The sequence below is a fragment of the Equus przewalskii genome, chromosome 6, assembly GCF_037783145.1.
Source record: "Equus przewalskii isolate Varuska chromosome 6, EquPr2, whole genome shotgun sequence".
NCBI lineage: Eukaryota > Metazoa > Chordata > Mammalia > Perissodactyla > Equidae > Equus > Equus przewalskii.
The window spans coordinates 48,599,396-48,614,808 of NC_091836.1; the positions used below are offsets into that span (position 1 = coordinate 48,599,396).

At 42.7% G+C, this 15,413-nt stretch overlaps 1 protein-coding gene across 6 annotated transcripts in view; it reads left to right on the forward strand.

Moving 5' to 3' along the window:
* LOC103544955 (zinc finger protein 709-like) overlaps positions 1-15,413 on the forward strand; it is a 381,325-nt gene that overhangs the window by 275,014 nt on the left and 90,898 nt on the right. The gene's annotated exons all lie outside the window — the stretch shown is intronic.

Sequence of the window (15,413 nt, forward strand, 5' to 3'; positions counted from 1 at the left end):
GAATAAGCGCACTGGAAGAAAAAAAAAAAACATCATTTTAGAAGAAAATTGACTTCTGGGTGTTCAGAATGGTTAAGTTTAGAAAATGTTTCTGACATTAAAATATTTGTATCTTATAAAAAATGTAAGCAGAGACTCTTTCTTACCAATGGTTAAATCACTCTCTGTGGCCATGACCCACCTGTTCCTTGTAGTTACACAATTTAATCCAAATATGATGAGACATCAGAAAACTGAATTTCGTCAAAATGATCATTCCATGATGATAGTACAGAGTAACGTTCATTCCAGCAGTGTTGGGGTCACGCTGACAGGCATACTTTCCCTTTAGTCTGCACAGATACCATCTCTGCTCATAGCCTCTCCCAATTCCCTGAGGAAGTGCTCACCTTTGATGTCATCTGAGACAAACAGCCCTCTCAAGTCCACCCAAAGTGTAACCATAACTCCACCACACCCAGGGACAGAGAAGCATTCCTGGAAGAATGCTGAGGGGCAGGGCCGAAGAACCACAGTGATCTCAATGAAGAGAGAAAAGAAGGGCCCAGTTTGCCACCAGTGTTTACCATACAAGAGGGAAAACAACTGGGCAGTAGCATCATTGATCAGTCACCCGTCCAATGTAGGAAGAAAAGTTCTATGGATATTCAGCACCAAGCATTGAGAGATGCATAAGATATCTCCATTTCATTTTCTGTTACTCATCTTCCGTTTATGAACTATCTGGAAAAGGATAGTCTAGAAGGAGGTTTCCAGGAAATCATTCTGACTTCCTAACTCAGGAATGTCTCTGTTTTTTGTTTTAACTGCCAACTCCTCATCTCCACCTCCAACAAAGGACACACCATCCTAAGAATGTGCATTCACCTGGGAAGATGCATGAGCCTGGCTCCGATCTCACACTGTCAGAAACATGGTGCCGAGGAAACTACATTTCATCACTGCCCTCCCCACCATACTTTCATCGCAGTGTGGGAATTGCACAGCTCCAGTAGTGGCCCCATCTGAGCAGAAACTCAGCATGTGCTTCCCGCACTCATGAATTGATAAACTGCTCTGCTTCTCACAGGTAACATTAAGGACAGCCTGGCTCTGTCTTGAGGTCACCTCGTGGTGCTCTCAAAGGTCCTTTACTCACTGTGCTCAGGACAAGACATGTGATATCTGAAGGTTGGGTTTGGTAATTGCACATTCTTCCTGTTAGTCTCCATCGTGGCAAACATGAGGGCAAAATGTACTTAGAGTGTTGCTGCATCCACCTACACTGAGGCAAGCCCATGAGTACTCAAGGATACCCCACAAGGTGGTCTTCTCAGCAAACAAAGAGCTCCAGTGAAGCAGCACAGGGAGTTCTTTGTAGGTATGGAGAAATATTTTCCCCATAACCTTGAAAAATGGGCCCAGTGGAATGAGCTCCCCAAGATTCCAGAAGCTGCTCTGTTGGAGGATGTCACTGAGAGGATGTGACCTCTGGTTGACACTCCAGATGGACTCAGTAAATCGGACGCTTCTTACTCACTCCCCTGTCCTTGGAATACACACTCCTCCCAATGTTCCTGAGACATTTCAATGACGCAGCCTGGAGAGAAGAATGTGCTGTTGAGACCATCTGGACAGTAGACGTTACTGAGCCCCGTCAAAGCCTCTATAGAAACTTTTATGATTCCGGTGGGCAGGTGCAGACATCTACTCATTTTGCCTCGCCTAACACAACCTAATATATATGTTCCCTTGCTTATTCAAACGGCCATCTACCAATGTGGAGTGAGCTGCTTCTCTCTTTGCTCTCTCTTTGCCCCCCATGCATGGGAGCCAGTTTCAGATGTCACCTGGAGAACTCCCGAGGTGGCCATCCAACACGATCTTGGTCCTGAATGACTTGAGAGCACAACTGATTCTCCTTATGCTGGGAATGATGAAGTACCTTTAAATGGCATGACTTCAAGATAGATGTTGGCACTTTGAAAACTATTTTTCTTCATGGTCTGGCTGAAATATTGGCATGGTATTAGAGGTAGCAGTGGGAAGAAGGATTAACCAAATTGTTCTATCTGGTGAGGAAGGCATGAATTACCAAAAACTAATTGTCACAGCATTTATTTAGTGAAGATTTCAAAGTATGGGAAAGTAAGTATCCATAGAAGAAATCAAAATAGTCATCATAGGACTCTGCTCAATGCATCAGTTCTCCGTCATCTCACAGGCCAGTTGCAACCTCACATGTAAAGGAACCATTGAGTCACCTGCAGTGTAAAATGTTAATTCCATGGAGAGAAGCTCTGCTTTCTAAGTCATTATCAAGTTGATGACTACAATGACAGTGAGAATACTAACAGGAATGCTGACACTAATAATAAGGCATGTTGGGGAGGCTTACTGAGTGTGAGGCACGGCACTCAGCACCTTAGGGGGACTGGCTCATTGCTTTTCATCTGCACAGACTTCCAACCGGGAAGCACTAGCATGATCCTATTTGATAAGAGAGGAAACTGAGACTTGGGGGAGCTCAGCGACATATCTGACTTTACACAGGCGGTCAGGAGGGGGCTCGATTCATCACCAGGCTGCCTGACTCAGACCAAGCTTTGCCACGGAGCACAGTTCCCCTCTTCTTATGAAATTAGGATAAATGGTTCATTGACTAGGACTCATTCCTCTGTGTGAATCACAAATAACTCTGTTCTTCCCCAGAGGCCTTATTCAAATCTCTCCTATGTTGGCTGTGGGTTTGTCATATATGGCCTTTATTATGTTGAGGTACTTTCGTTCTATACCCATTTTATTGAGGGTTTTTATCACAAATGGGTGTTGGATCTTGTCGAATGCTTTCTCTGCCTCTATTGAGATGATCATGTGGTTTTTGTTTTTCATTTTGTTGATGTAGTGTATCACGTTGATTGACTTGCGGATGCTGAACCATCCCTGTGTCCCTGGTATAAATCCCACTTGATCATGGTGTATAATCTTTTTGGTGTATTGCTGTATTCGGTTTGCCAGAATTTTATTGAGGATTTTTGCATCTATGTTCATCAGTGATATCGGCCTGTAGTTCTCCTTCTTTGTGTTGTCCTTGTCAGGTTTGGGGATCAGAGTGATGCTGGCTTCATAGAATGTGTTAGGGAGTACTCCATCTTCCTCAATTTTCTGGAATAGTTTGAGAAGGATAGGTATTAAGTCTTCTTTGAATGTTTGGTAGAATTCTCCAGAGAAGCCGTCTGGTCCTGGACTCTTATTTTTGGGGAGGTTTTTGATTACCGTTTCTATTTCCTTACTTGTGATTGGCCTATTCAGATTCTCCATTTCTTCCTGATTCAGTTTGGGGAGGTTGTAGGAGTCTAGGGAGTTGTCCATTTCTTCTAGGTTGTTCAATTTGTTGGCATATAGTTTTTCATAGTATTCTCTTATGATCCCTTGTATTTCATTGGTATCTGTTGTGATTTCTCCTCTCTCATTCCTAATTTTATTTATTTGCGATTTCTCTCTTCTTTTCTTGGTAAGTCTGGCTAAAGGTTTGTCGATTTTGTTAATTTTTTTGAAGAACCAACTCTTTGTTTCATTGATCCTTTCTACTGTCTTTTTTGTTTCAATATTGTTTATTTCTGCTCTTATTTTTATTATTTCCTTCCTTCTACTGACTCTGGGCTTTGTTTGTTCTTCTTTTTCTAGTTCTGTTAGGTGTTGTTTGAGGTTGCTTATGTGAGCTTTTTCTTGTTTAGTGAGGTGAGCCTGTATTGTGATGAATTTCCCTCTTAGGACTGCTTTTGCTGCATCCCAAATGATTTGGTATGTCATGTTCTCATTTTCATTTGTCTCCAGATAATATTTGATTTCTTCTTTAATTTCTTCAATAATCCATCGTTTGTTCAGAAGCGTGTTGTTTTTGCTCCTTTCTCTGCTTTTTTTCTTGTAGTTGATTTCTAGTTTCATAGCATTATGATCAGAAAAGATGCTTGATATTATTTCAACTCTCTTGTATTTATTGATGCTTGCTTTGTTTCCCAAAATATGGTCAATCCTTGAGAATGTTCCATGTGCACTTGAGAAAAATGTGTAACCTGCTGTTTTTGGATGAAGTGTTCTATATATATATCTATTAAGTCCATCTGGTCTAATTTTTCATTTAATTCTATTATTTCCTTGTTGATTTTCTGTCTGGATGTTCTGTCCATTGGTGTTAATGGTGTGTTGAGGTCCCCTACTATTATTGTATTGCTGTTGATGTCTTCTTTTAGTTCTGTTAAGAGTTGCTTTACAAATTTTGGTGCTCCTGTGTTGGGTGCGTATATACTTATAAGTGTTATGTGTTCTTGGTGGAGAGTCCCTTTTATCATTATATACTGTCCCTCTTTGTCTTTCTTTATCTGTTTTGCTTTGAAGTCTATCTTGTCTGATATTAGTATAGCGACACCTGCTTTCTTTTGTTCATTGTTAGCTTGGAGTATTGTTCTCCATCCCTTCACTCTGAGTCTGTGTTTGTCTTTGGGGCTGAGGTGTGTTTCCTGGAGGCAGCATATTGTTGGGTCTTGTTCTTTGATGCATCCTGCCACTCTGTGTCTTTTGATTGGGGAGTTCAATCCATTTACATTTAGAGTGATTCTTGAGATGTGGGGGCCTACCACTGCCATTTTATGTCTGGTTTTCCGGTTTTCTTCAATTTCCTTTGTATCTCGTCCCATGGTTTAATCTGTTCTGATGAAGACCTGCTACTCTCTGTTGTTGTCCTTCTACTTATCTCCTCTGCTCTTGGTTTTGTAGCCCCTTTCCTTTTTTTTGATTTTTCAGGAATGAGGGTTTTCCTGAGGATTTCCTGAAGGGGAGGTTTTGTGGTGCTGACCTCCCTTAATTTTTGTTTATCTGGGAAGGGTTTTATTTCTCCATCGTATTTGAAGGATATTTTCGCTGGGTAGAGAATTCTTGGCTGTAGGTTTTTGTCCTTCAGATTTTTGAATATATCTTCCACTCTCTTCTAGCCTGTAAAGTTTCTGCTTAGAAATCTGCTGATAGCCTGATGGGGGTTCCTTTGTAGGTTAGTTTCTTCTGCCTGTCTGTCCTTAGTATTTTCTCCTTGTGGTTGACTTCTGCTAGCTTCACTACTATATGCCGTGGGGTTGGTCTTCCTGCATTCATAAAGTTTGGAGATCTATTGGCTTCTGTCACCTGAAGATCCATCTCTCTCACCAGATTTGGAAAGTTCTCAGCCATTATTTCTTTGAACAGGCTTTCTGCCCCTTTCTCCTTCTCTTCTCCCTCTGGTATACCTATAATCCTTACGTTGCATCTCCTAATTGTGTCTGATAATTCTCGGAGAGTTTCTTCATTTTTTTTAGTCATACTTCTCTCTCCTCCTCTGCCTGCAGCATTTCTATATTCCCATCTTCCAAATTGCTAATTCTTTCCTCCATATTATCGGCCCTACTGTTCAGTGCATCTAGATTTTTCTTAATCTCCTCTATTGTGTTCTTCATTTCCAGTATTTCTGTTTGGTTCTTCTTTATAGTATCAAACTCTTTTGTGACATAGCTCCTGAACTCGTTGAGTTGTCTATCTGAATTCTCTCTTAACTCATTGAGTATTTTAATGATGGCTGTTTTGAAGTCATCATCATTTAGGTTATATATTTCATTTTCTTTGGGATTGTTTTCTGTGTATTTGCTATTTTCCTTCTGTTCTGGAGATTTAATGTATTTTTTCATATTGCTTGATGTTGTAGAGTTGGGCCTCCACATAGAGATAGAGTTTAGTTGCTCCTTCCACTTGTTTCTGCTGGTGTGGTGGGGGAGCAGCTGTTTATACTGCACCAACCAGGAACCCTATCCACAGTTGCTAACTGGGCCTGGGCCTCTTCTCGTAGTCACAGTGGTCCTGTGGATTGCCTCTTCTACCGTGGGGACCGTCACGGGGGGGCTTCAGGCTGCTGGTGCCTACTGTTGCAGCCCACCTAGACGTGCTCCCTCCTTGGGGTCTGCAACGGTGTTATGGGCTTTTCCAGCAGCCAGGGGTAGGATCACTTATATTTGCCGCTCCGTCACTGTCAGCACCCACAAAATCTCACTTGTCCACTATGGGTTGCAGCAGAGCTATTGGCATCTTCTACAGTCTGTGGTTAGCTCACCAAGCTATGCTACTTTTGTCCCGGGGTCTTCCAGCCTTGTGGCTGCCGGATGGGTGCTCTCTACTAGTGCTGTGCAGAGGCTTTCGCTGAGGCTGCTGTGAGCCTGTAGGGTTTCCCCCTAGGCTACGGAGCTGGGTCGCTGGAACTCCACGCAGCCTCAGTCCTGTTCCCCAGGAACTCGGGGAGCCTTTTGCCCTGTCTGGGGGATAGCTGGAGATCCTGATTTCAGTGGTAGCTGGTCAGCTGCTGCCCTGCCTGATATTCTCCTCTCCAGGACCCTCCCGGTGTTGTGGATGCTGGGAAGAGCCCCCCCGCTAATGGCAGACGGAGAGTTTTGTCTGCTGCCCGGGTGGAACTCTGGAGCTTCCCCGCCGGCCGCAGAGCTGGCCTCTGGAGCTCCACCCAGCCCCAGTCCTCTCTGAGCTCTCCAGCAATCCCTTGCCCCACCGTGCAGGCAGTGGCCGCCGGGGGGCCGCTGCGCCCTCTGTGATTCTCTCTGGGACCTTCGGGGCGCCATGGACACCAGGCAGGATCTCCCCACCAATGGCAGGGCGAGACTCTCCCCGCAGGCTCAGGTGTGTAACTCTGGAGTTTCCCTCTGCGTTTAGGAGTAATTGCGGGGGGTTTAGGTAGGGCTCTGGTCACCTGTTTCCACCGTCGCTCCTCTGGTGTGCGCTCGCTCCTGCCCTAGGTGTGTGTTGATCTTCTGGGGGTGTCCATTGGAAGAAAGCCGCTTGCAGGTACTAGGCTGTTCGGTCTGGATCAAAGAGTTTTCACCTATCTCCACCTCCTCCCAGAGGGAAGTCCGTCCGCCTTCCGATGTATAGTCACGTGGGTCTCTCAGACATCCTGAGATGCTATCTGGATATACTTTGTTAAGCGATGAGTGTCCAAATAATTGTAGACTCGAAGGGGGAGAGACAAAGAGGACTACTCATGGTGCCAGCTTGGATCTTCTCTCAAATCTCTACTATGGAACCGATTTCCCTTGCCCTTGCTTGAAATCTGAAGAGGGTGCCACAATATTTCTAGTCACCTTTTGGTGCTAAAATCCCATGGTCACCCCCAGGCATAATGACAACCAGGCCAGCCTAGGACTCATAGAAGATGTTTGGGAGCAGAGCATGAAGAGGAACCGCTGTGTGAGAGGCAGCCCATCGAAAGGAGGAGCCAATCCAAACAAGAACCAATCATGTTTCTTCTCACTCCTAGTGTTTATCATCGCTTTCCTCTATAACTTCACGTCAGAAAACACAGTGATCCATCTCATGAATAAGACGGAAGAAGCAAATACTGTTATTAGAGATGAGAGCACTGTTTATTTGACAAGCTAAAGACAAAATAAGTGGAAAATTACTACAGCTGATGAAGGAGTCAATTTGCTGAACATTGTGTAAATACATTCATAATATATAACAACACAGAGTATTGAATTAACATCACATGTCCTACAACATATATATGAATTGTGGAGGTTTAGGGCCAACGCCATGTGTGAGAGCGATGTGCACACAAGCCTATGTCCTGGTGAGGTGACAGACGCATCCCCTCCATGGAAACATAATCAACTGTGGTGCATGGAGGACTCCTCAAGTCAAAGATGTAGCTCCCTCTACACACATCAACATTTTAAAAGACAGTTCCATTCAAATTTGCATCAGGATCTGTTTTTCTGTCTCAAAATACAGTAATCCTAAAGTATATCTCTGAAAATAAGTCCAAAGGGTATTCAGGAAAATACTGCGAATAACGACTGATGAAGAACAAGTTTCACCAGATGCACCAATTCCAAAAACTAATGAGTTGTCATAATTTAATGGTCTGTTGCCACCATAAGAACTGACCAGTTGGTTGTCAGAGGGCTGATTTTGGCTCTCAGGGAACATTTGGGAACATCTGGAGGCATTTCGGGCTGTCATGACTGTGGCAGGTGGGGAGCGCTGCTACAGACATCTAGGGACTCTATGATTCACCGAACAGTCGCCTCGACAGAGTACTATCTTGTCAACATCGAAGTAGTGTCAACGTTGAGAAACTGTGGACTGGACAGATAAGCCCCTGATGCTCTACAAACAGACACAAGGATGGAACAAAAGAGACCGTGAATCCTGGCAGTCTAGAACTCTCCTGTCTCCTTCACTCAGAACAATTCTATATGGGGTAAAGAGTTAAACAGTAAAAATATAAAATGAAAACACTGAAAGTAAACATGAGAAAGTATTTCTGTATACTTAAGCAGTGGAAGTCATGACATTCCAAGAAAAATGTAGGTGAAATTTGAATAGATTTGGAAGTCTAAAATATGTGAATACATCATTGCTAATAATAAAAGATATAGAGGGGGGCCGGCCCTGTGGCTGAGTGGTTAAGTTCACGAACTCTGCTTCGGTGGCCCAGGGTTTCACTAGTTCAAATCCTGCATGCAGACATGGCAGCACTCATGTAGCCATGCTGAGGCAGCATCCCACATGCCACAACTAGAAGGACCCACAACTAAAAATATGCAACCATGTACTGGGGGGCTTTGGGAGAAAAAGGAAAAATAAAATCTTTAAAAAAAAACCTCATAAATGTTATATGCTAGGAAATTTAAATTTTAAAATACAATCTAAGATCCCTGACCACAATGGAATGAAAATAGGAATCAATATCTTTGGAAAATTTGGGGAAACATGCAAACAGGAGGGAATTAAAGTTAAGACACTCCTAAATAAGCAATGGGTCAAAGAACTCAGTAAGGAAATTAGAAAATATTTTCAACAAATGAAAAAGGACACAATCTAACAAATTTTATGGGCTACATTAAAAATACTACATAGATAAAAATGATACCCACAAAAGCCTAAACTAACAAAGAAAGATGCCAAATCAATGACCAAACCTTTTACCTAACTCAAATTCAAAAGGATCTTACTTCAAAAGGATGAGAAACCAAACCAAATGTACTGAGAAAAGGAAAGAAAAATTCGAGAAGAAATTAAGGAAATAGGAAATAGACAACCCGTAAAGAAAATCAATGAAAACCCAATATAACTGACAATAGAAAACCAGCAGATAATAGCTGGATTGACCTAGAGAAAATGAGAGCAGACTCAGATCCCTAGAAGCAGAGTGAAAGAGGGGATATCACTACTGAGATTACAGAAATCAAAAGGATTAGAAAGGAATTAACAATTGCATGCAAATTAGATTACATAGATGTAATGCACAAATTCCTACAAATACACAAATTGGCAAAAGTGACTAAAAAGAAAATCTGATTAGAATTATGACAAGTGGTTGAATTAGTAAGCAAAAAACTACCCATAAAGAAAAGCCCAGGTCCAGAGGATGTCACAGCAGAATCCTCCAAAACATCCAATCAAGGCTTAACAGGGACTCTTCACAAAGTCTCCCCCAAAACAGAATCAACACAACACTTGCAACTCATTTTGGGGCCAGTGTTATTGTGATACCAAAATCAGACAAAAGTATCCCACAAAACTACAGACCTATTTCCTTTGTGAATATGGATCAAGAAAAACCTCAAGTAATCCTAGTACCTAATCCAGCAACAACTTAAAAGATTTATACACCATGAACAAGTGGGATTCATTCCAGGGATGCAGGGTCTGGTTAACCTCTCAAAATCCATTAAGGTAACACGTCACATTAATAGAGTGAAAAGCAAAAATGGCCTGATAATCTCAATAGACTCAGAGGAAATACTTGACAATATTAAACATCCTTTCACAAGAGAAACACTCAGGAAACCAGAATTTGAACGAAATTTCCTGAGCCTGATGATGAGCAAGTATGGGACACCCACAGGTAATATTTTATATATATATATATATATATTTTTTTTTTTTTTTGGAGGAAGATTAGCACTAAGCTAACTAGCGCCAATCCTCTTCTTTTTGCTGAGGAAGGCTGGCCCTGAGCTAACATCCGTGCCCATCTTCCTCTACTTTATACGTGGGACACCTGCCACAGCATGGCTTGCCAGGCAGAGCCGTGTCCGCACCCAGGATGCGAACTGGTGAACCCCAGGCTGCCAAGTAGGAGAACATGCGCACTTAACCTCTGTGTCACTGGCCGGCCCCAATAATATTATATTTAAAGGGGAAAAGCTGATTATTTTCTCCCCAAAATGAGGAACAAACCAAGAATGTCTGCTCTTCCACTTCTAGTTGACAATGTACTGGCAATTTTAGCCAGAACAGTTTTGCAAGAAAAGGAAATAAAAACCATCCAGACTCAGTAGGAAGATGTCAAACTATCTTCACTTGCATGTCACTTACCTTGTAAATAGAAAACTCTAAGGAACCCACTAAAAAATCTATTAGAACTGATAATGGAGTACAGCAAATTTGTATGAAACGAGATTAGTATATAAAAATAAATTGTATTTTATACACTGCAATGAACAACCTGATAATGAAATTAACAAAAGAAATCTACTTATAGTAGCATCAAAAAGAATAAAATAGGAATACATTTAATAAATTAAGTGGTAAACTAATTCTCTAAAAACTGTAAAACATCAATAGAAAATAATAAAGCTCTACAAGTGTGAAATAACACATGTTGGTGAGGCTGTGAAGGGAACCCTGTGTACTGTCCGTGGGAATGTAAGTGGTGCAGCCACTATGGAAAACAGGATGGAGGTTCCTCAAAAAACTAAAATAGACTCACCATATGATTCATATGATCCTCCACAGCACGGCTACTGACAGACGAGGGGTGACCTTCCACACCCAGGAACCGAACCCCGGTCGCCAAAGCAGACTGTGCCAAACTGCAAGCACTAGGCCATCAGGGCTGGCCCACCACAGTCAATTTTTGAACATTTTTCTCACCTCAAAAAGAAACTCTTCTGCCCTTTAGCTGTCATTCCTAATCTTCTCCTCTTCCTTCCACAATTCCCAGCCCTAGACAACCACTCATCTACTTTCTGTCTCTACAGATGTCCCTATCTCGGTCTTTCCTAGGAATGGAATAATTCAATGTGTGTACTGACATTGACTTTGGCACTGGCTTCAGTAATTTAGCATAACGTTTTCAAGGTACATCCATGTTGGACCACGTATCACTACGTCATTCATTATCATGGCCAAATAATATTCCAGTGGATGGATAAAACTTGTTCATCCACGCATCCATTCATGGATATTTGGACTGTTTCCACCTTTTGGCTACTAGAAATAACATCACTACAAAATTCATGTACAAGTTTGTTTGTTTGTTTTTAATTTTTTTTAAACATTTTATTTTTCCTTTTTCTCCCCAAAGCCCCCCAGTACATAGTTGTGTATCTTTTAGATGTGGGTCCTTCCAGTTGTGGCATGTTGGATGACGCCTCAGCATGGCTTGATGACCAGTGCCATGTCCGCACCCAGGATTCGAACTGGCAAAACTCTGGGCCGCCGAAGCAGAGCGCACTAACTTAACCACTCGGCCACAGGGCTGGCCACCATGTACATGTTTTGTTCCAACATGTGTTTTCATTTTTCTCGGGCGCATACTTAGGAAAGGAATTGATGCATCGTATGGTGATTCTAAGGTTCAATTTTTGAGGAACTCTCAGACTGTTTTCCAGAGTGGCTGCACCATTTCATATTTGTACCACCCATGTATGAGGGTTGAAATTTCTCTGTTTATATTTGACGAGATCTGATATGATCTCATTTTTTGATTCTAGCCATCCTAGTGATTGTGAAGCGTTATCTCATTGAGGTCTTGATTTGCATTTCCTTGATGACTAATGATGTCCAGTAGTTTTTCAAATGCTCTTGGCCATTTGTCTATCTCTCTTGGAAAAATATGTATGCACAACTTTGTCATTTTTAAATTGAGTTATTTGACTTTTTATTATTAGGTCATAACAGATGCCTATATATTTTTAATACAAGTATGCAAATGTCATAAGGTATGGATACTAGCTGGGGAATTCAAACCCTCTAAAATGGTATCAATGGCATGAATGGTTACAAGTCACCAACACAGGGGCCGGCCCGGGGACACAGTGGTTAAGTGCACATGTTCGGCTTCAGTGTCCCGGAGTTTGCCGGTTCGGATCCCGGGTGCAGACATGGCACCGCTTGGCAAGCCATGCTGTGGTAGGCGTCCCACATATAAAGTAGAGGAAGAGGGGCATGGATGTTAGCTCAGGGCCTGCCTTCCTCAGCCAAAACAGGAGGATTGGCAACAGTTAGCTCAGTGTTAATCTTCCTCAAAAAGGGAAAAACAGGGCCTGGCCCCGTGGCCAAGTGGTTAAGTTCGCGTGCTCCGCTGCAGGCGGCCCAGTGTTTCGTTGGTTCGAATCCTGGGCGTGGACATGGCACTGCTCATCACACAACGCTGAGGCATCGTCCCACATACTACAACTAGAAGGACCCACAACGAAGAATATATAACTATGTACCGGAGGGCTTTGGGGAGAAAAAGGAAAAAATAAAATCTTATTAAAAAAAATAAATTAAAAAAACCCAAAAAAGTCACCACCGCTGTCCAAATGTTCAGCAGTATCCTGAGCTTTGGGCAACGGCCATTACATACTCAACGTCCAGATTTTTGCTGTGAACAGGGTTGTCAGACTCTGAAATTCCCAGGCAGTAACTCAAAATAGTTGTTTTTCTCTTCAAAGTTGACCCCATGACGCCTAGGCATTAGTCTTTAGGGAAAATCATGGGCACTACCTGGACAGTGGGGCTATTAAAAGCCACTGGCAGAATTTGATCCATTCAACTGTTGAAGGACACTTGGGTCACTTCCACTTTTTGGCTATTGTAGATAATGCTTATGTGAACATGAGTGGACATATATGTGTTTGAGTCTCTACTTTCAAGTCTTTTGGGTACTTACCCAGAAATAGAACTGGTTGATCAGATGGTAACTCAATTTGTACTTTTTAGAGGAACTGCCATGTTGTTTTTCATGACGCAAATATGATTTTATATTCCCAGCAACAGTGCGCAAAGGCTTCCAAAGAGTGTTTTCACCGTTTTTTTTTTTTTTGCTGAGGAAGACTGGCTCTGAGCTAACATCCATGCCCATCTGCCTCTACTTTATATGGGGGATGCCTGCCACAGCATGCCTTGTCAAGCGGTGCCATGTCCGCACCTGGGATCTGAACCCGGGCCGCCGAGAAGTGGAATGTGTGCCCTTAACCGCTGCACGACTGGGCTGGCCCCTAATTCCCTGTTTTTGTTTTTTTTCAGAAATATAGTCAGCCTGCGCTCTAGCATGTATCTTCAGTAAATTTACAAATCTTCTCCTAATTGCCTTTCACCACTTTCTTTTTTTCAAGACTTTACTTTTTTCCTTTTTCTCCCCAAAGCCCCCCAGTACATAGTTGTATATTCTTCGTTGTGGGTCCTTCTAGTTGTGGCATGTGGGACGCTGCCTCAGCATGGTTTGATGAGCAGTGCCATGTCCGCGCCCAGGATTCAAACCAACGAAACCCTGGGCCGCCTGCAGCGGAGCGTGCGAACTTAACCACTCGGCCACGAGGACAGCCCCCCCACTAGAGTTTTTAACTCTCAAGATAATCCATACTACATCTCTAGCAATCCATCTACTACAATTTTTGTGTTCCTGGAAAGTTGCCATCTCCAGTCCTTTCTCCTCCAGGTAAACAGTAATTCTCCATATTCAGTTCTCTCTCATTTTTGGTGCAGTGTTGGCCATATAACCTCAAATCCCTGATAGGTTTAAAGAGGGGTTCCTTTTCAGAGTGATTAGTATTTTTCTTGTTGTGAAGATGAGATAATCACTCAGCACTCAGCTCCCAGGAGTGGCTTCTCTGTGTGCAGCACTGGATGAGAATTTCAGTGCGAGAATGCCTGGGGCAATTCATGTCCATAGGGAGAGGTTTAGAGAGTCTGGATGCAGAATGGGAGGCTGCTAAAGCCTTTATGGGAATGGGGCATGAAGCCAGATGCTAATGCCGGGACAGTTATTTCAAAAGTTTCTAGAGCCCTTAGTTTCCCTATTAAATTCACTCCATTTCTAAGTGTTGTATGAATAAGGAAGGAAGCAGTTCTGATAAATATGGCATGTCCGTGGTCACTGTGGCTGACAGAATGTGCCCATGACGTGGATCTACCACTGCTCCTGCCACCCTCTCAGCTCACAGCCCCCCTGTTGCCTCAAAGAAAACGTACAGTGGGACATGTGTGGATTCCTAAAGATGTTTCCAAGTCAGCAAAGTAGGCTTGAGTCGGGAAATGAAGAGCTGGAAATGGTGTACGGATGGCAGTGAGATCTGATGCTGACGCACATGAATGAGGATGTCCCCAAGCAGATTCTGCTTGGGATGCACATTATGTTTTAGACCACAGTACTTCCAAAGACCTGTCCACGAACCTGAATTCAACTCAAAGACAGAGTCTGGGAGCCCTTTCACTTCACTCATAGTTATGAGTATGAGCTGAGGGCACGTGCAACCCTAGGGGGTGTTTTTTTTAATTGAGACAGGGTTGCAAGAAAGGCCCTTTTGAGGACTGAGTCCTTCTCCTCAGTCCTGCAATCTTCCTAAGAAGGATCCAACAGTGGTGGAAAGATTTGAACACATAAAAACGCGAGTTCAGGAGACCTTGACATTATTCTAGCATATGAAAGCAATTACACTATTCACTTTCTAATAATTACATATATAACACATACATAAAATACTTAAGTGCTCTGATGAGTTTTCAGAAATGTTAGGAATACTGCCATCAAAAGATGAAAAAATCCCATCACCTCAAAAGAACAATCCTGTGGTGTCCATTTGAATGAAACCCCCCAATTCCTAAGTTCACGCTTAAAAAACAAAAAACGAAAACATTCTGTTCCCTTTGCTGTTTTAAACCTTGAAGCTGTTGTTGCTGTTCCCCAATTTTCCACACCATGAGCTGGACGTCTAAGCATATAGAAAGGAAACCTGTCATCAGCTGCCTGGGCTCGGGGGCTTTCTGGATCATTGAAATTTAAGACTTCCAGCCACTCCTGTGATGAAAAGTTGCTGAAAATTTCCCATTTCTCCTCTTACACTCAATTAGGATGTTACTAAAAATTACACCCTCTCTCCCCAGCTCACTCAATTATCCCTGGGATGGCTGCCTCTAAACAGCCAGAGCTCTTTGTGCTGTTTCCACAGGGAGATCACAGTGGACTCACAGAGATGTCACTCTACTCATAGAACTCACTCAGGATGAGCCAGAACAGTGCAGATGAAGGCTACTGTATCTCTAAGTGGGAGGAACTCCATGGTTTGCTGGGGTGTATGTTGCACACTTCAGTCTGTAGAGCAGCAAAATGAAAATGCCAAAGAATA